We start from the raw sequence: 19,769 nt of genomic DNA on the forward strand, positions 1-19,769 counted from the left end.
ATGCATATAGTATGTTATGCGTGTTTTACTTATCTCAGTTATTAGTCATTTCTTTCTACGTATTTTTCGAGTGGCCTATCATTCGCGGCGTATTCGTGTGGTATTCGCGGCTGCTGCATGAGGGTTATTGGGAGGCTCAAAAATATAGGGGGGGGGGCCTCAAACCTAATATTTCTATAGGTGTTTACGAAGATGCTGGCAAATATTGAAGAATGGCGTACGCGAGTTTACCTGCCATATACGGCGTTTTGTGGAACCAATTACATACCAATCCTAAAAGAATTTTTCCAACAGTACTCGTTAATCCCGGAAAGGATTTATATACAAATAAAACGCCATAACAGGCAAATGCCCAACGAGGTGGCTGAGAAAAAGATGCCCATAAAAATATGGATGTCATATATTTCAAAAAAATATATAGCAACCTAATTAAAAATGCAATTAACACAAATTATAAACAATATATACTCATGATAAAATATTATACAACGCCCATAAAGAATACTTATGGTTGTCTTATTCTAAGAATGGATAGCTTCTCGATTTACCCCAACATGTTCATCGTATTTCTTTTTAACGTGTCAATTGTGTTAAAATTTACTACCTCCGGGGGTAAGCTATTCCATTTATTAACAACCCTATCAGAGAAAAACTCCCTGCGACACCATAACCTTGCATTGTCCCTCACCAATCGATACTGGTGTCCCCTTGTAAAAGCAGTCGATTGGCGGTGTACTAAAAGTTCATGGTCCATCCTATCCATCCCATTGAAAATTTTGAACACTTCGATCATATCTCCTGGACACCTGCGTTCATCCAATGTAAACATATTCAAAAAATGAAGTCTCTCTTCATAACTCAAGCTCCGTATGCCAATAAGGACACGCGATGCACTGCACTTCTATGCACCCCTTCAACCAAGTCTATGTCCCTCTGTAGGTATGGTCTCCAAAACCTTACAGCATACTCCAGTCCAGGACGAACTAGCCTCGAAAAAGCGGAAGAATGACACTAGGAAAACGCGAGGCTCACATACTAAAATTTTGGATCCTTCTATTATTCAATTCATCAAGGACAACAATTTACTTATTCCTCTTCAACCTCTGTTTTTTGCGAATCCTCCTTGGCTTATCACCAATATTGATTTCACAACCAGTTCTCTTCCATTTCAAACATCATCAAATGATCTCCTCACAAAGCAACTATTTTATGAACATGAACAAAAATTCTGGTCTTGTTCTACTATTATAGCTACAGATGCCTCAAAAGGAGCTCATACCTCTATTGGAATTTTCTGTGCAAAAACTCGTAATTCATTTCAAGCAGCGCTCCATGATTGTTCATCTGTCTTCACTGGAGAATGTGTTGCAATAATGATCGCAGCACTAAAATTCATTGTCAGTAATGAAAACTACATAATTTTATCCGACAGCAAATCAGCTATTCAAGCAATCGCCAACATCAACCCAAAATCACATTCCGTGGTTTTAGCAACTTTTTATGCCTTATATTTAGCATCATTGCGGGCGACAAGAATCTCATTAGTTTGGTGTCCAGGCCACAAGGGTGTCTTCTACAATGAGCTTGCAGATCATCTAGCACGTACAGCAGTTGATTCCGAAAATCCAGTTTTCCCTACATATGCTTACTTCGAGGATGTGATTAATCTTTCACACAAAAATTGGCAATCATCAATTCATTAATATTTTTGTAATCAACCCCTTTATCCAGTTGCAGATCGTTTCTTCGATGCTGTTAAAAAATTTTCGCCCTATTTTACTAGCCGCAAGTTTGAATCACTCTTTTATCGTCTCTTGACCAACAGAGCACCTACCAATGGTTACCTTCACAGAATTCATCAAATAAGTTCACCTAACTGTATCTGTGGCAACAATTGTGAATCTAACAATCATTTCTTATTTACGTGTCCCAAATGGTCAATTTTTAGGGAATGCTTTCTGCAGAATGTAGGCCTTGGTAATAATCAGATATCTGACTGGCACACACTCATTGAAGTGACTCCGAGCACTTTGATCAAGGAATTTGAAATTTTCATGGGAAAATGTAACCGTTTTTAACATTGGCTGCTTTCATTTTTCTAGGAGCTGAGATTTTTGTGGTTTTTTTTTTTCTCTTTGCATCATCTACCAGTTTGTTTGTTTTGTTGTTTTTTTTTGCTAAGACTGTTTCTTCATTGTACTTTGTTCCCCACAGTTCTGTTGTTCCTGTTCATCTTCGCAAATGTTTTTATACAAGATTGCACTCTGACGTTTTGAACTAAAGCTGTCCTAGAGCCCTAAGCAGGCATAGAGGACGTTGATCTATCTGTATCTGTAAACGTGAAGAGACTTTTTTGAAAATGAGACCAAGCATTCTATTCGCTTTTTTGACCACCGCTGAACAATGTTCAGAAAACCTAAGTCGCTCGTCAATGAGAATTCCCGAATCGGTGACCCTAGTTGCATCCGGGATAGTGACACCATTCAACTCGTAAGAAAACCGTGGGTTGTTCGAACCAAAATGAGCGACCATGCACTTATCAACGCTAAACGTCATGCTCCATTCATTTGCCCATGCTGCAATCCTGTTTTAGTTGGTACGGAGCGGCTCCCTATCGCTTTGATTCCCGATTACCCCCATTAGCTTCACATCATCTGCGAATTTGCTAGTAATCCCATCGATACCCTGATCGAGTTTATCGATAAAAAGTGAAAAAAGTATGGGGGCCAAGGAAAAATCAATTTCCTTGGTTTTATATGGGGCCATTATCAAACAATATTCGTCAATTTTTTGAAAAATAATTACCACAAAATATTTTTGGTAATTTTCTTGAACCAAGACCCAAAGTCGTGCAGGAAAGCCGAATTATACACTATCGTCACACACAGTACAGTCCAGTGCGGATCCGGGGGGGGGGGGGGAGTGGGGATCGCCCTTTCCAAGAGTCCAATAATAATATGGGGTAAATTTTTGTCCCGTAGAATACGGGATGAACGATGCACCTACACAATTAGTCGCTTCTCTGTCACTTCGGTCCGGACCAGCCCACCTTCGCTCCATTCGAATCTGAAGATGTCCGTCTCCATATTCCTATATTCGCAGCATAAAGTTGTCTGCCTCGGCTTCATTCACAGCTGAACATGTCTGCCTTCAAGCACGGATCAAGTGGGGGGGGGGGGGCTAAATGGGGACATTTTTCTGTCCCGTAAAATACGGGACTATTCAAAGAATGTACACAATTCGCCCCCTCCCGACCCATCGTCCTCGATCGGATCCACGCCCGAGTAGAGTAATGGAGAAACACTATCGAAGATAAAAAAAAGAACCGCAAAACCAAGTGAAACATACAATTGAATACATCGATACAGATCAGTATCGGCTGTAGGACTAGTTTACCCTAATCAATTTTCCAATCTATTCATGTGTGACCATTAAGCTATCGATCATATTCATGTCTCGTACGCCACATATCCATGATAATACGCTCTCCAGAAAGGGTAAAGGGTTTATCGGTGACGACTATTGCTCGAGCACGATTGGTTTTTTCTTTCTTCTCCCCGATAAGGGGGAGGGAAATGATGTATAATGCACAATTGGACAATTAAGTAATTAACTCGCCAATTGTCCACCACCTCTAGTGCCGTGACCTACACCTGCATCGAAACAGGGTCATAATTGAGGTTCCCTGCAACAAAGCGGCGTTTTTTTTCTTTTTGTTTCTCGATCCATCCGAGATATCCTGCCTCGGGTCAGGAGGCAAAAGTGATAATAAGTGACCGTGTAATTATTTATTATTGAAAATCTACGGCGATTCGAAATTCCTCTCCGCTGCGGAGCCCGAATCCACCCTCTCATCGATCATTTGAAGCTTGGGATGTTCCTCCGCGCTGTGTGCGAGGGGGCCCTCAAAATCGATTGCACGGGCCCGCCTCTAATTACCTCTGTAGGATGGTTTTTTACACTGTTATTTAAAACATTTTTTTTTTGGATAATGTAATTATGAGAAATGTACCCTCAGTAATGTTTCGTGAGGAAACCCCCCCCCCTCCTTTCCCCCATGCAAGTGTGGATCCAGGGAAGGGCGGCTCATTTCGTCCCATATTTTACGGGACAGAACAAATAAATTAACAATATGCAGGATTCCAAAGTTGGTAGGTACATTCAGTCGGTAGGAGGAGGGGGGTCAAAGCATCTTTTTTTTTTTTTGTCCAGGGGGCCAAGGCGGCCTTGCTTGGGAACGGCCGATGTCGTCATTTTGTACGAACTGTGATCGTCCTGGGTGATCTTTCTTCAAAAATTCGATTAGCTTTGTTCTCTACTCTGAAAAATGGATCAGCGGTCATTGAAATAATTGAGGTTTTTGTTAGTCTAGTGTAGGTCGAGTATCTCTAACGTTGTCTTGTTCGTGAAAGTAGGCCCTACTGCCGTGAACTGAAGCACTCGAGTGTTGGGCGCTTGTGCCTGTTTTTGTGCTCGAGTGGTCTTGATTGACAACCCTTAATTTATCACCCCGATTAATTCAATTTGCGTTATAGTCGTGTTATCACATGCTGGTATATAATATGTCGGAGTTGCCTACATCGGTGCTCTTCTGATGTATGGGGGGGGGGGGGGGCAGAAGCTAAAGATCGTGGGGTTGACTAGACTTCTCCCAATTTCATTGTCCTGTCCAGACCCGTATTTGGTTCAACAAGAAGCGTAATAAATTCCAAACTTCAAAAATATTTTGCAACCTTATGCACAAGCCTAAATATACGCCTATGGCTACGGTTTTGCACCGTCCCATTTCTGAAACAATTTTTCGCAGCGAACCCTTCCTTCCCTTTTAAGGGAACACATGACCGTATGCTTCCACGACTTCTCTAATGGGCGATACCACCCAGTTTAGGGGTAGCCAAGTTTCCGGTTACATGAATCATTTTCGAATGCTTTTCGTTTTCAAAACTTAAACCAATTAATTCATAGATCAATACGGTTTGGTTCTGAAGTGACCCTTTAAACCTTTCCATGCCATAATATACCAATTTGTCGTTGAAGATATTTGATGTTTTTAAAATCCTCCACGTTTACTAATAACTTTTTGGCAATCTGGAATCCGCTGTAATCTGTGCATATGGAGCAGCAGCATCCGTAAATGGGTTTTTTTTAAACTGAGGTTGAGGGCCATTATTTCATGCGTTGTTAGTTGGATGTTGTGTGCCCTCCATCTCATCTCTATAAATGGAATTATTATTCTTTTCGTTTCCTGCTGTGAAAAGTTGTTCAGGGCGTATTCGCTGGCGTGTATCCCTCTCACCCATTCTCGCTTTTTTCCGCCTGCCTCGTCTCTATTTTCGACTCGCGTTCCACCGTATACAATATAACACGTACATACATTTCAGCTTTATTGCCCATTTTTGAAAAACATTCCTGGGATTCATTTGCCACAATCCACATCGCACCACGTTCCTTCCTTCCTATCTCTCTCTGTTGAAATTTATTCCTATGTAATGCTGGCGTTATGTTTGCATACTTGATTTCCGCATGGGCACGTGGGGCATTTTCTCGGAGCTCATTACTTTTAGTGCCCCAAAATTTAAACACTAAGTGAATATACGTATATTTAATGACTAGCCAAACATCTTCGAAGAACTCCTCCATCGAGCTCCATATTCCTATTTTGTTTACGACACAATGTTACTGTTGGCATTCGGTTACTCAATGGTCAGTAATTAGGATATCTTCTACAACGTGAACACAAAATTTGCCACCCTGTACAGATGTGGTTGTTGCAAATGTCTAAATAGGACTGTTTATTCGTGGCCGCTCTTCATCACTAAGGATGTTGAACTGTCAAGCGATTTTGTTTTCGGGTTAAACTTTTAAATTCATTGTTTGTCTCTGTACGTGCAACAATTAAATTTATTTCCAAAAATACTCGTCAATTCCAGCAAGATTCTCCCGAAAATCCTTGCCAATCCCAAAAAAAGACATTTTTTCAACAATAACAGTCAATTCCAAAAAAAGATTTTTTTTCAGCAATACTCATCCGTCGATCTCAAGGTTTATCAATAATATTCATGAATCACAAAGATTTTTCCAACGTCGTCAATACTGAAAAATATTTTTTCCAACAATACTCGTCGATCCCAAGAAATTTTTCCAACAATACTCGGTGATTCCAAAATGTTTTTTCTTTCAATACTCGTTAGTCCCGGAGATTTCTCCAGCAGTGTTTTCGTCAATCCCTAACTCTTCCCCCCCCCTAACAATACTGTCAATTCCCCCTCCCCTTCAAAAAAAAAATGCTAACTTCGATGTATTTGTCAATTTCAAGAATTGATTCTTCTCAACAATATTGTTTTATTAGCAATAATAATTTTCCAGGTGTCTTTGGGTATTTACAGGCCGGTCGAATTTTCTTGGTGAGTAAAGTTTTCCTCAACAATAGTTTTCAGGATTCTCAATTGGGCACTTATCGGTTACATTTTCTTGGCAATTTTTTTTTTAAAAACTGTATTTCTGAAAAATAGCTGGAATGTGCGTAATTGACCAGGTTTGTACCATCAAAGGGCGTGCTTTGTGAGTTGGAAATCAACTGTGAACTACAGTCGAATCCCGTTTTAACGAATGCTGTTATAGCGAAAATCTTGTTTCAACGAACACTTGTCTAATCCCCCCAAATAAGTTTACATAGGAACACTGCTAGGTAACCTGGAATTCCTTTATAACGAAATTTCGTTTTAACGAAGTGATTCCTCCGGTCTCTTGGCGTTCGTTATAACGGGATTCTACTGTATAAGTCCCGGTGTACTTGGTTCTTTTGCGCATGAAATGACCGTGGTGTGACTCAGATGATCTAAATAGGAAAATTCCTAGCCCCGTGTCTATCTCACCAAGAGTCTCATCTGAGCCGAGCGATCCTCAATTTGATAAAAGAAAAAGAAAGCTCCGTGATTCGATGGAATCGCGCTCTCAATCCAAGACTTTGTAGTAATCACCTAATTATATAGGCTGAATCAGTCGAGATGATCTTAATAGCATTTAGCCTCAAATGAAATATATTTTTTTTTTCTTCTATTTATTTAGGTCGTTTAAAGTCATTTTCGTAATTAGAGAGTCTCGTTGCTATATAGTATATCTACACGTTCAATCAGTTAAAGGCTTTTTTTGAACTGCAATATAGAATTAGAGAGATTTTTTTTCCTTAGATAACACACTGATTTCATTTCTGGAAACCCGACTTAGTTGGCCCAGAGCTGAGCCCATGTGTTTCCCCCCTTTTCCCCGAATACTTAATTGAATGACTTAGCGTCCTCAGTTTAGGGTTACTACGTTCTTTATTCACAAAGTATGCACTCCTATTGCTGCCTATACTTCACTGAGGCAAAAGCGGGGACATGCATTGCCGTATATATGTAATTTGAATTATCCGCTATTGCCGCAATCAAAATAAAATCGGGATAAGTATAAGTCGCCGATTCGATACCAAAAATTACACATGAACTGACCGTGGTGTGACACTGTGGGTGGGGCTGACAGAGCTACAGCCCATGATAATTTTTATTTTTTTACACTATAGAGAAGGCACGTATAAAATTTGTTCTGTGGGGGGGGGGGGGGTGCACCAAAGATCACAGCCTTGCAGGATGTGGAGGCCACATGATTACTAACACTATCACCATAGCCTGCCTCTATTGATTCGATTTCCGCAAGGCCCCTAGGCTCAGTTCATTTGTAGGACATGATTTTTCATGGCCTCTCTGCAGTTGATTTATAGTGTAAAAGAAAATAACCACATTTCTTGCAGATCCAACGGGCTAGACCTCCATGTAGAGGTCAAAGCTTCGTGTCATACATGACTGAAGTCTTTTTTTCTTGTTTAAGATCGATTTACGTCCGTGATAGTTTAAAAAAATATGGAAATCTTTCATTTTTAAGCAATTACGAATACGTTTGGGACTTTAAATACATAGACGTGTAGTAACCCTATAGGTGTCGATTTCCATTTTAAACTCCGGTATTATTTCCAACACTGCCGCTGGTCTTTGTTAAACTGGTTTTGTTTCATACCACCTGCATACCAGGTACCACTGAAAGGTACCTTCTCGCTAAGCGGGTCAAGGGGCACATATAAAATGTATGTTGGGATACCTCTCTCTCCTTACTCTCAGTTATGAAAGTGCCAGTTTCTTTATGGTGCATTGAAGTCCACCACGCTTGACCAGACGTTTTGATGTTTGTGCCGACCGATTTCGAGACGTCCCGGGAGAAATGATGTGTAATTTAATCGTACGTCGTGAAAAGAAAGCTGAATCAGTCGTTCTCAACCTAGGATTGGGACCAAATGACTATTTCTCGCTATGCTGGAATAGTGTAAGAGGGCCCCACGGGTGAAAATCAGGTGGAAGGGGACCCATGGCAGGTCGTTAGGAGGGAGCACACGGAATACTAAAAAACCGAACAGATGCGAGGAAATGAAGTTTTTAAGTGAATCTAGCAGAGCTGTCCATAGAACCAGGGACATCTTGACTCATGGCGTCCATGAGAGCATGCTCGGGGGGGGGGGGTGTACATGACATGAGAGCAGGTTCTATGATTTTCCAGATTAAGCATGTAGTTATTTCGCGCTATATAAGTACAAGCCCCCCCCCCTCCCCCCTGCTCCAGAACATCACTGTTAGATGTCCATGATGTTGCTTAGACCCTGTAAGAACCTCAAAAGACGGACGCTCACAGGTGTCCGAAGATTGATCTTATTCATAAAGTTTTTGTTTACTACAAATTTATTGAAAAGAAACTGGGTGGGGGGGGGGGGGGGTACGAGAAGTAGATATGTTCCAAAGGTGGGCCCCACGGGTGAAAAAGACACTGCTCCAGATGTCCCGGTTTTCACCTTTTTGAAATCTGATTGCCAGGAACCATGAGTGGCCAACTGTAATCACCATACGTGATTACTCTGTCGATTAATAATTCTGAATCAACTGAGAAAGATTCATTTTCTCAGGGCGTACCGAGTCTAAGGACTCCTTACGCTTTCCTACGAGCTGAAGGATCCGATTACCTTAATTATGTTTGTTGAATAGTTTTTGTGTATCTTATTAGAACAATGTTCTTAACCAAGGGTCTTTAGAGAAGTTCAAAGAGCGTCCGCGAGTTTGGATGAGATAAAAATCAACTTTTTGTTTTTACGTAGCCATGTACATGCATATTTGAAGGCGGTTAGCAAAAAAAGTTATTCTCATGAAGGGGGATTTTTTTTTTTTTTTTGTAAAGAAAAACAATTAGGTCGAATTGTTGACGATAGAGCGCGCTGCGCGAAAGCAAATTGTAGAATTTTAGATTTGAACCTTTCTTCTATCTCTTCTGTGTTCGTAACATTGGTAAAGCTTCAGCCGCGAATCGCTGGCTGAAGTAAAACAAATTCGCCAATAGTGCTTTATCCACCAATGCCAACATAATGAAAATATGTAAGGGCAGGGAAAGTAACAGGAAAATTCAGAAATGAGCGGTTAATTGTACACCCGGCATTTTATAGGACTCTGATTTGCATATTTTCATTGATTCGTGCAGAACATTATTCTGTGAAGGGGTCCATATTGCCTTCATCTTATTCGCACAAAGGGTTCGTGGAACACGAAATACTAAGAATCCTTGTACTAGAACAGAGGTCTTCAACTTTTTCCAGTCGCGAGCACTGCCTGTACCCATCATGAAAAAGAAGAGCACCCTTATACGGCAAGTTTAACATGAAATGACAATTATTCCAATCTTTAAATGCGATTCCTCCAAGGTGTTTAATTGGAACTTGTTCTCAAGCGCTCGGGAGCACGAAATCGGACACTAGCATCGAGCACTCTAGGTGTTTCAGGGAGCAGCACAGTGAAGATGCCTGTACTAGAAGCTGCGTATAGAGTAAGGGTTGACCAGATTTCAACTATGTGAAACCGGGGCATCTAATGGTCTATTTTCACATTGCCTATTTATGACAAAAACTAAACGTTTTTTTCCTCCTGGAGAGATATATTCAGAAATCGGTATTGGAAGAGGTTCTCGAAACGGGACGTCTGGTTACCCTAGGTGGTAGGTACAGTGAAAGTTTCAATCTAATTGGGCACAAATGCGAAGGTAATAGTAATTCTCTTGGCTTTTTTGGGGGGTTGAACTAAAGCGTATTTTCTCTTTTAGACTCACTGCAGAGGACCAATGGATAGAGAACGTAAAACTAATTGGCTCCAGTGTTAAATGATATATCTTTCTCAAATGTGAAATGCTCGTTAGAGAAGAGAAGAGAAAAGAAATAGACCAATAAATAACGAGGTGAGTTATCTTCATTAATCAAAAAGCGGCGGAATGTGGAGAACTCGTGTCCTACAGAGAGCCTTGAAGCTATCGAATAAATGAATAAGGTACCGTTCGTTCGGACAAGTTCCCGTGCAGACATCTTGTTTTTCATCTTTCCCTTCCGATTTTTTTTTTTTGTGATTGGTTATGATACGACCTCACCTTTTTTGCTTGCCTGGATAGCAGCAGTATGCGCGAAAATATCTCTTGGAACATGTTTGGGCTTATTCTTCGCGTAACTAGAAGTTATAGCCTCGAGAAACTATCGATATGGCGCATTTAAAAACTCGATGCAAACATCCTGTTTGTAAACTCGTGTAGATGCTCTCGCATATAAGAATTTTCCAATAGAGATCATCTTTTGAAATGTTTGCGAGTGGGTTTTTTTATACTGGTCGTGTTTACCGGGTGGTTCAGAAATGCGAGCGTGTAATTCTAGGGGGGGAGAGAGAGGAGTTAAAAGGCCGCAAATTTTCCATGTTCTTGCGTACTGAGAGCAGAGGCGTACGCGGGGTGAAGCCATAAGGGTGTCCTCCAAGCCGACCAAAAATTTAAATATATATATTTCTGTTAAAAAAATTATAATATCGATTACTTAAAAACTATATACTTTTTAGATAGTAGTTTAACCAATATTTCTGTTAATTTAAATGCTTTTTGAAGGGTGGTAACCCCAAATTTCTCGGGAAGAAAATTTTTTTGGCCTTCCCCCTCTCTTCTAAGAGTTTTGTGCTCCTTTCAAGGGTCGATGGATCCTGCGTACGCCTTTGAAGGGGAGAAGGAAATGAAAGCGGAGAATGACGTTAGAGGCTTGACAAATCCCAGGGTGTTCGTGGCAACTGAAAAATCGTTATTGGCGCCGTAAATTTCCTATGTGATTATTGAATTGGAGCTTTTACCAACACGTAAAGAGATCACAAAGTTTTCAGAAAAAAAAATTTTTGTACCAATTTTTCTGTGAAGAAATGAAAATCGGTTGCCCCCTCCCCCCAAAAAAAAAATTTGGCTCGGCCCTAACTAGCACCTCCCTCCCACCTTTTCCAATGTACTTCCATTGTCTGGTTCGGGACCCACCCATGAGCGCGATTTTTCTACTTATTCAATTGATTTTGAGAGTAAATTTGTAGTGAAAAAAAAATTCACTTAAGAAAATTAAGTGATGAGAGTGAGATTAAGGCCGTGGCGCCCAGCCTTAGGCATGATTGGACAAAGACGGCCTTTAGTCGAACTTAGTATCAAGTTTATAGTTATTGTAGTTCACGTCGAATCTTCGGACCCTTCAGCTAGAGTTCAGTGAGCTTTCCCCCCTTGCGCAGGGTAAATTTTGAATTGTTTCTTGTGGGCGTTCTGGCAAAGTGATGTTCTGGGCCCCCCCCCCCCTCCGCCGTACTAAGTTCGAAGTACTAGGTTCCTATTGAAATACCCTCGAAAACACAGTAGACTTACCATATCTCAACGTGTAATCCTCCTAATTGACACGAGGGTCCCATGCGTTAATATGAACCTGATTCCATGGGCACTTGTTGTGGATTCTGAAAGTAGTCACGATTTTTCCACTTGAAAGCTTTATATCTACACTTCATTTTTTTTTTCTCGCAATTCTCTGTGCGCCCCCCCAGCTACTTGCCATGGTTATTTTTCAATTTGATTTTCATCTTGGAATTGAATACCCCAGTACTGCAAGAGGAGCCCCCCCCCCCCCGCCCACACTTCCCCCTGGGCTGGGAAACGGTTTTAGAGATTCATATTAACGTTCGAACCTGGTTTCCTCTCTCAAACGGGATGATTCAACTGTATATAGATGGAGGATTCACTGGGTGCCGATATTACCGATGTCGTGTGTGGTTTGGTTCATGGTCGAGCGATTCGGTTAATCTTTACGTCGATGGTGTGTTCGTGTTCGCGCCAACACGGGAATCCCCGTGTTTTCTTTATGACGAGAATCTTTATCTAATGTATGGAAAGAAAAATTTTCTCTCGAGAGCCCTCTATGCATTCTTGTAACAGAGGGGGCCCCCCCGGATCCCGCCTCTACTACGTACGGCCCGACCCAATTTCTAGTTTCACGCTTCAGTGGTGTATTTGTTTTGTTCACAGCAATTTCTTTCTTTTTTCTGAGAGCTTTCACCGATTTGATTTCTCTTGCTTGTGGTTACGAGAGGCAGTGGCGTAGATCGGGTGTCTCGTCGTAAAATATATTACGACGTCGTCATAATTGATGCCATTGAAAATTACGGCTCCGCAGGTTCTGTGTAAAGTCATTTTTCTCCGTAGTTTGAAGTAAACAGACCACGACAGTCTCTGCGAAGGTGTTACCGCGATGCATCGCAAAATGGTCTTGACGATGGAACATGATCCGATGATGGACAGCCCTGATATGCCTGAGAAAAGTCTCTACAACATGCACGCTCAATCCATAGCCCGCGCATCAAACGTCACCCGCCCCCTCGGGGTCGTCTGATGTGGCCCGCGACCTCAAACTTAATTTTGTCAAAGTGAACTAAGCGTCGTATTTCCAGGTCAAGTGACCCGCGGTGCCTGCGACATCGCTTGAGTGGCCTGTGGCATATTCCCATGACCGATTAAGTGCTTCGTGTTACAATTGCAACTCACTCAAATTGCCTGTGGCACATTTCCAGATCACTCAAGTGACGCGTGGCATATCTACATATCACCGCGGCACATAGTTCCACAGCATCTAAGCGACCCACGGCGCATTTACAGATCATTCAAGTGATCCGCGGTTCACCTCTAGATCAAGTTGCCCACTGTGGTATATTTAGACAACACTTGAGTGACCCGTTGCATTGTTCCAGATCACTTGATATATGTAGTTCCAGAGCACCTAAGTGGCCCGCAGCATAGTTCACTTGAATTCACTGCGGCGGTGTTCCAGAGGACTTAAGTGGCCCGCACTGTCCTAAAGGTTGGCCACCCTTGCTCTACAACATAGTTTCCCAACGTTTTTTTCTCCCATCGCCCCCTTCAGAAATTTTTTCTCCCATCGCCCCCATCGCAATCTAACCCATATTCTAGGATCCCCTTTAGGATCCTACGTTATACCCGTAGCTTCTACCGCCCCCCCGGAACATTCTAACGCCCACGTTGGCCACCCTTGCTTTACAAGAATGGATGTCGAGCCAGATGCTGTTGAAACTCGGGGAAGGGAAGGAAACATGTAGATGACATCCGTGGGAAATTTATAACTATCCAATATTAGATTTGTCGTTCATTGCCGAATTAATTAGAGGTTGTTGGTCGGGTGGAAAAGGAACACGTCGGTCTGGCTGTCACGTGACCTCCGTACGCTTGATTCTATTGGGTGGGGGGAGGGTATGGAACCTGGATGGTTCGTGACAGTAGCTAATGTTCAATCCATCTCATGAAGGTGGGGAGGAAAAAGAATAATTGCGTATGGCTGGATGTTGTTGACAGGAAGCCAGCTGTCCTATTGCTAGGATATGCAACATTGCCCTCTTTGTGTATACGTCTATGCACGACGTACTATGTTTTTGAGGTTTGTGTAAAAGGCCAAAGACATGTCCTACCTCCCTCTTCAAAGTTTGGGACTATCCGTTGACCTTCCGTGAAAGTTGGCATTGGTGTAGGTTTCGGCTGAAGTTCCTGTCGGCTTTCTACTTTTTTTTTTTTATGGCGATTTGGCTAATGAGACAAGGAGATTTGTTGCCAAATCGGGGGAAAAGTTAACCAAAATTAAAACACAACAGTAGATTCTCTGGATACGGGCACCCATGGACTGAAAATTGAATGTCCTTTAATTAATGGTAAAATACATTGTGGTTCGTGTCGTCATAATTCAAAAGTGTCCGCTGATGTTTGTTCACCGAAAGTGTCCGTTATGGGAGGTTCCACTGTATTCAGTAACGTTCAGGCGAGGGTGACGTTGGTGAGTGAACACGTTATTTGATGGATTCGTTCGTCAAATGAAACATTTTTGTCGTTTATTTTGGCGCAATGGTGATCAGCGGCAGTTCTCAAGGTGTGCGTCAACGAGGTTTTCTGAAGCGTCGGTCTCATAAAGAGACTCTGCAAAGGATCGCCAAAGCGAAGGAGCCGAGGGGATAAAATGACGTTTTTAATCTTTTTGACTGGTCGATAAAGGCTGAGTAGTGTAAGTTGTCTCGGTTGAGGAGCAAGAGGGTAGTGAGGGTAGTACCGACGCAAGAGAGCCGAAAGGGAATTATGGCTGCGATAAGGAAGCCGAAAGTAAATGGTGGCTGTGGCAAGAGAGCCACGAAAGAAAGTAAATGGTCGTTCGGGACTGAGGGTAAATGATGGCTAAGGCAAGCGAAACTAGGGGGTAAGTGATGGCTAGGGAAGTGAAATTGAAACTGGGGGGGGGGGGGTAAAGGGGTGAATGATATGGCGATTGAAACTGGGGGGGGGAAGACTAAGAGGTAAATGATGGTTAGGGCAAGGGAAATTTGGGGTAAATGATGACAAGGGGCCATTCAAGTATTACGTAAGCAGATTTTCAGTCATTTTTGACCCCCCCCCGTCGGCAAAAGTCAGCAAAACACTAATCTCCCCCCCCCCCCGTCAGCAAAATTTCGTCAGCAGCTCAAAATATTTCATATCTTCAAAAAGGTGTTGTTGATGACATAAGCAACGTTCAAACCCCCCCCCCCCGTCATCAAAAGCCAGCGAATCCGAACCCCCCCCCCCTCCCCCGATGATGAAGTAATACTTGAATGACCCCAAGAAAGCCGCAGGTGCTAAAATTTTAAGTACCAGTTTGGCACGATATCGGGGGATTTAATAAGTCTTTTTGAAATATTTTTTTAGTTTTGTTTTTGTTCATATTTTGCAGCAGGGCTGAAACAAATTCTGGTTGGCCAAATCACTATAGTGACTAAAAAATTGGTATCGGTGCCTAAAAGTTTCGATGCGGATTAGATTTTTTTGGCGCTTAGTAAATTGGAATTTGAGGGATACACTAAATTTTCTAATTTATAAGCAGCGAGTTGGCTACATGGAAACGGGACATGAAGTCCGGAAAAGTAGCAAGAATGCTATTTTGGACCAATTAAATTTTTATTTTGGAAGAAGAAATTGCTTCTTGGGCTCCTTAAAAAAAAAAAAATTGGGGTAATTGGGGTAGTGCCTATTTTTTTTTTTGGCTGTTGGAGAAAAGCATTATAGACGATTGTGAACATATATCTCGTAAAATTCTTAGTTTATATAAGTTCCTGAAAAAATATCGTCAGGGATATTCCGAAATCTCCTCGAATACGTTTTATTAAAGTGCATGAATAAATATCGATTTTTATGTCTTGCCAGAAAGTTCCGAATCCGGCAAGTTTGGCAGAATACGTGCTTGCGTCTTGTCCTCCTTTTCTTCTTGTTCTTGCCATGAACAATGGGTTGTTTGTATTTGACAAGTAGAGAACCATATACTAGTGGAAAGTATTCGTTTTGGAAAAAAAAAAGAAGTAGAATGAAGGCTTTCTCTTTTGGCTTATATTCATCATGTCCCTTGTGAGTGAGAGTAACGTGCACGAATGTATTTTTTCCATTCCCGAGTCCTTCCTTCTATGAATGTCAAGTGAATGGGCACGTGTCTGGTATTTCAAAAATTTCTCTTATTCTAGAAAAATTGGTTTTTGTTTCATTTTTTTTAAACTGAATGTGACACATACGCCCGTTTCACAGAGGTGACCTTCCCATAATGATTGGAGCACGAATCTATGTTCACATGGAAATGCCTCGTACCATTTTGGTTTGGAAAATATGGGGGAAAAAGTTTTAACGTCAGTCAAAATTTCTCTTAAGAGCCAAGCAAATATTTCTCAAGATAACTGACTTTTTTTTCAATTCTCAGATTGTTGCCAACTTCCCTTTCCATGTTTGTAGTCATGCTAATATGAATTCTTGGCCATGTTTTTCAATATAATGTTCAATAACTTTACGCCTATGATGATGATGATGCTAGTTTAATTACGGCCATCATGTACGAGTCGCTATTAAATTTTTTGGTCATTTCGTACCAAACAAAAAAATTAGTGGTAAATATGCTGAGAGGCTATTTTTTATAGAAACGGTTAATATCACCGAATGTTGTTAATTTAATAGTTGCATGAACAAATCATTTCCAGGGGCAGCTCAAATCGGCCCGGACCCCGTGACAAGATCTTTCAAACTGGGATATCTGATCACATCTGGTGATTTGAAATTAGACAAGACCAAAACGATATAGAGCAGTGGTTCCCAATCTTTTTTGGAACCAATTTCTATGGAAGAGCTCTCTTGGACCAGGGCTTGACAAATCACAACTAGGAGCAAGGGGAAAAAATGTTAGGTTTTTTTCCGCTTCTATCTTCAAAGAAAGAAAGGAAGGTTCAAAAACTAATATTTTAAATTTTTCTTGGACATATCGGCCCCCCCCCCCCATGTTGATAGATACGCTGAGATGAATTCCAAAAACAAGAAATTGTCGTCTCGATTCCAATTTAGTAACCATATAGGAAATTTTAGGTGTAAATCAATTTTTTTAGTCACCATGACCACCCGTAATTTGTCCAGCTCTGCCTTAGGTTTCTTTTTTCCTATTCATTCACTTTTTTTTGAGGGGCTACGAAGATCTCTGGAAAGTGCACATTGAGATTCAAGGACTTTGTAGAACACAAGTTAATAATCACGGATACATAAAACCTCGTGTTTCACACACCGTAAAACCATGGAAATGGCACATTCATTTGAAGTATTATGGGAAAAACCTCCATTTCGTTGATGTTATTTGTTCGAGACACCACAGATAATCTCGAAGGAAAAATTATCCTAATTTTTTTTTGTCATTGTATGCACATGAGTGATCCGAAATCGATGTTGTTTTCTCCTCCATATCGATATAAAATATGCCCGCGGGAGAGATTTAAAATAAATCTAGATCGCGATTCTCTAAATGGGTAATTCGCTGTGGCGATCCCACATAAAGGTGATGGAAAGTTTTCTGGAAAAAAAATGCAAATTTCGTTCCAGAAAACGTCTGAGACTGTAGAAAAACTATCTATTTGATCAGATTGATCTCCATATCGAAGAAGGAAAAAAAAAAAATTAAGTAATTTCAAGTTCGAATGATGTTACGGATGAGTGCAATGCATCCAAAGATTGCTGCTGAAATTGGACTTTTTTTAAGACTTTCTTCGCGTGTAACAGCACCGTTACATCCAGGGATCTGTTGATGCGCCGCATAAATTAGTGCTTGTCACTGATAACTGTGGGAAATGGTCCCGATTTTGTTCACGATTCGCTTGATGTGGAAGCTATAAAATCAACGAACTGAATGGAGATGTCATACATGCTATGAACATGGATTTTTCTTTTGGAGATATTCGCACACGCGTTGTATGTGTATCTAACTTAAATAATGCCTGAAGGTAGCCCAGCCTATAACTTGAATCTGCATCGCGATTTCCGTTCCTAATTTGTGCAGTTAATGGTCACTGACCTCTTGAGCTCAGGATGAATTCCTCATCAGTGATGCAGGTCATAAAAACTGACCAATAAAATTGGCGTCCACATTAGCGTCTACAAAAAGGGGGGGGGGAGACATTGCCCGTCCTGGAGGAAGGGTGACAGGAACTGTGGGTGTAATATACGATTTTGTTCGTATGTAGGACAAAATTCATAATTGTGAATACACTTCACGTGCGATTATACATGCATCTCTCCGGTTCCGTCTTAACGCATGGGCCCACCCGGGCACCTTAAGAGGGGGGAGGGGGTGCTAGCAAAAATGAGAACCGGTTGAAATTTTAGAGAATTTGCCAGATAAAGGCTCAAAAAAATCACTTGGCTTGGGGCCCCCATGATTCTCGTAAGATTGCCCTGTATACATCAGTCCTTTTCTTACATTTTGCGGGACCAGGCACCCTAGCTCCTCTTTAGAAGCATTTATTCATGGCCAATGCTAGTTTCCGATTCTACAAGTCGGCGAAGCTACTGATTGGTTAATATGAATTTCAAGTTTTTCAATTAATCCGTAGCGGTGCCGACTCGCGGTATCGGAAACCAGCTTGCGTTATGGATAACATCCATAAAACCCACCTGTGTTGTACTAATCGGGGTCCTATTGTTGGGTATATCTAGACAGTGCTTGTGAAACTTGGGTGAGTAAAGAAGTCTTTTGCATTGCAATTACATCAATTGTAGCCGGATCGTACAGCACATCGCTTCGATCGGGGGCTCGTGACTCTTATCAAAAATTTCATTGGCATCAATTCAAATACTATAAAGCGGGGGGGGGGGGGGGCGGGGCGCAGTCTCCAACCTTTTTCGGCAAGTGAGCACCGTCTGAGCAGTTCACAAGAGTGATCTCTCACGAAGGGAACAAACTAAATTCCGTATAATGCTCATCCAATGAATGCAGCTTGAGCACTGGCCTACGCAAGGAGGGAAAAAACTTAACCCTCCCTTCTGAAGAAAAAAAATCATGTCCGGCCCGCCCTCCTTGAGAAAATTCTGCATACGCCTATGAACTTGAGTATGGAGTTTAGTCGAGGAGCTTCACGAATGCGAAAACTTGTAAATTAAAACTCTTTTGTGTTCCAGTGAGCACAGAGGTGATCATTTTTTTTCTTGCATTAACGTGGAAAGCTACTGCACACGATGTAAATGCACATGTGTAAATCTGGAAGATATTGCCAAGTTCCCTCAGGCCATGTACAGCCTAGAGTCAATGTTCCATTTCACACAACACTTATCGTGTTCGTAGTTTGACACAAACCCAATAGCATTGTCAGGCCGGTTGTCAATCATACATAATTGATAACGTATCCTTCATATTCCGTTATCCGCCGTCTATTTTTTACGAGTGTGTTTCGGCATCGCGTAATTCTATCATTGCACGTGTTTTTTAATCCGTTCAAATTAATGAGTCGACGTTTAAGGCATAATCAATTATCGCATTGTTGAGAGAGGCTATTGTTGTTGATTTTCTGTCACTTGTCCAAGGCCTTGGACTTGTTCGATCAAGAACAAAGAGCTGGGGTTTGTATTTTATTGTCTGTCCAAACCGACCTCTTTAATATTTATCGTTGTTTTATTTATTTTCAACGCAATACGGTACAATTTGTCCTTTTTATTTTTCTTCCCTTGGCTGCCATAATTATTGTTGCCAAATTCAATGGCCAACACCCAGTTTTTTTTTTAAGTGCGAGTCGTGGAATTCATACAAATACGGATAATTTTTCATGTCATTTATGATTTCAGAGTGGATGTTGCCTAATATCATAGGGGCCGTTCAAGTATTACGTAAGCAAATTTTTAGCCATTTTTGACCCCCCCCCCCTCACCCCCTTGTCAGCAAAATTTCGTCATCAGCTCTGCCCCTCTGAATCCTAACTCACATTTTTCATAAAGGGTGGTTGATGACGTAAGCATTATCCAACCCCCCCCTCCCCCATCGATGATGACGTAATACTTGA

At 41.4% G+C, this 19,769-nt stretch overlaps 1 protein-coding gene across 1 annotated transcript in view; it reads left to right on the plus strand.

The window, feature by feature from the left end:
* Positions 1-19,769, plus strand: part of LOC149069963 (uncharacterized) — a 143,715-nt gene that overhangs the window by 8,807 nt on the left and 115,139 nt on the right. The gene's annotated exons all lie outside the window — the stretch shown is intronic.

Source organism: Pholcus phalangioides, unplaced genomic scaffold (assembly GCF_987345545.1).
Source record: "Pholcus phalangioides strain wild (caught in Gottingen) unplaced genomic scaffold, Ppha-v1.0 ptg000022l_1, whole genome shotgun sequence".
In the NCBI taxonomy this organism is placed as follows: domain Eukaryota; kingdom Metazoa; phylum Arthropoda; class Arachnida; order Araneae; family Pholcidae; genus Pholcus; species Pholcus phalangioides.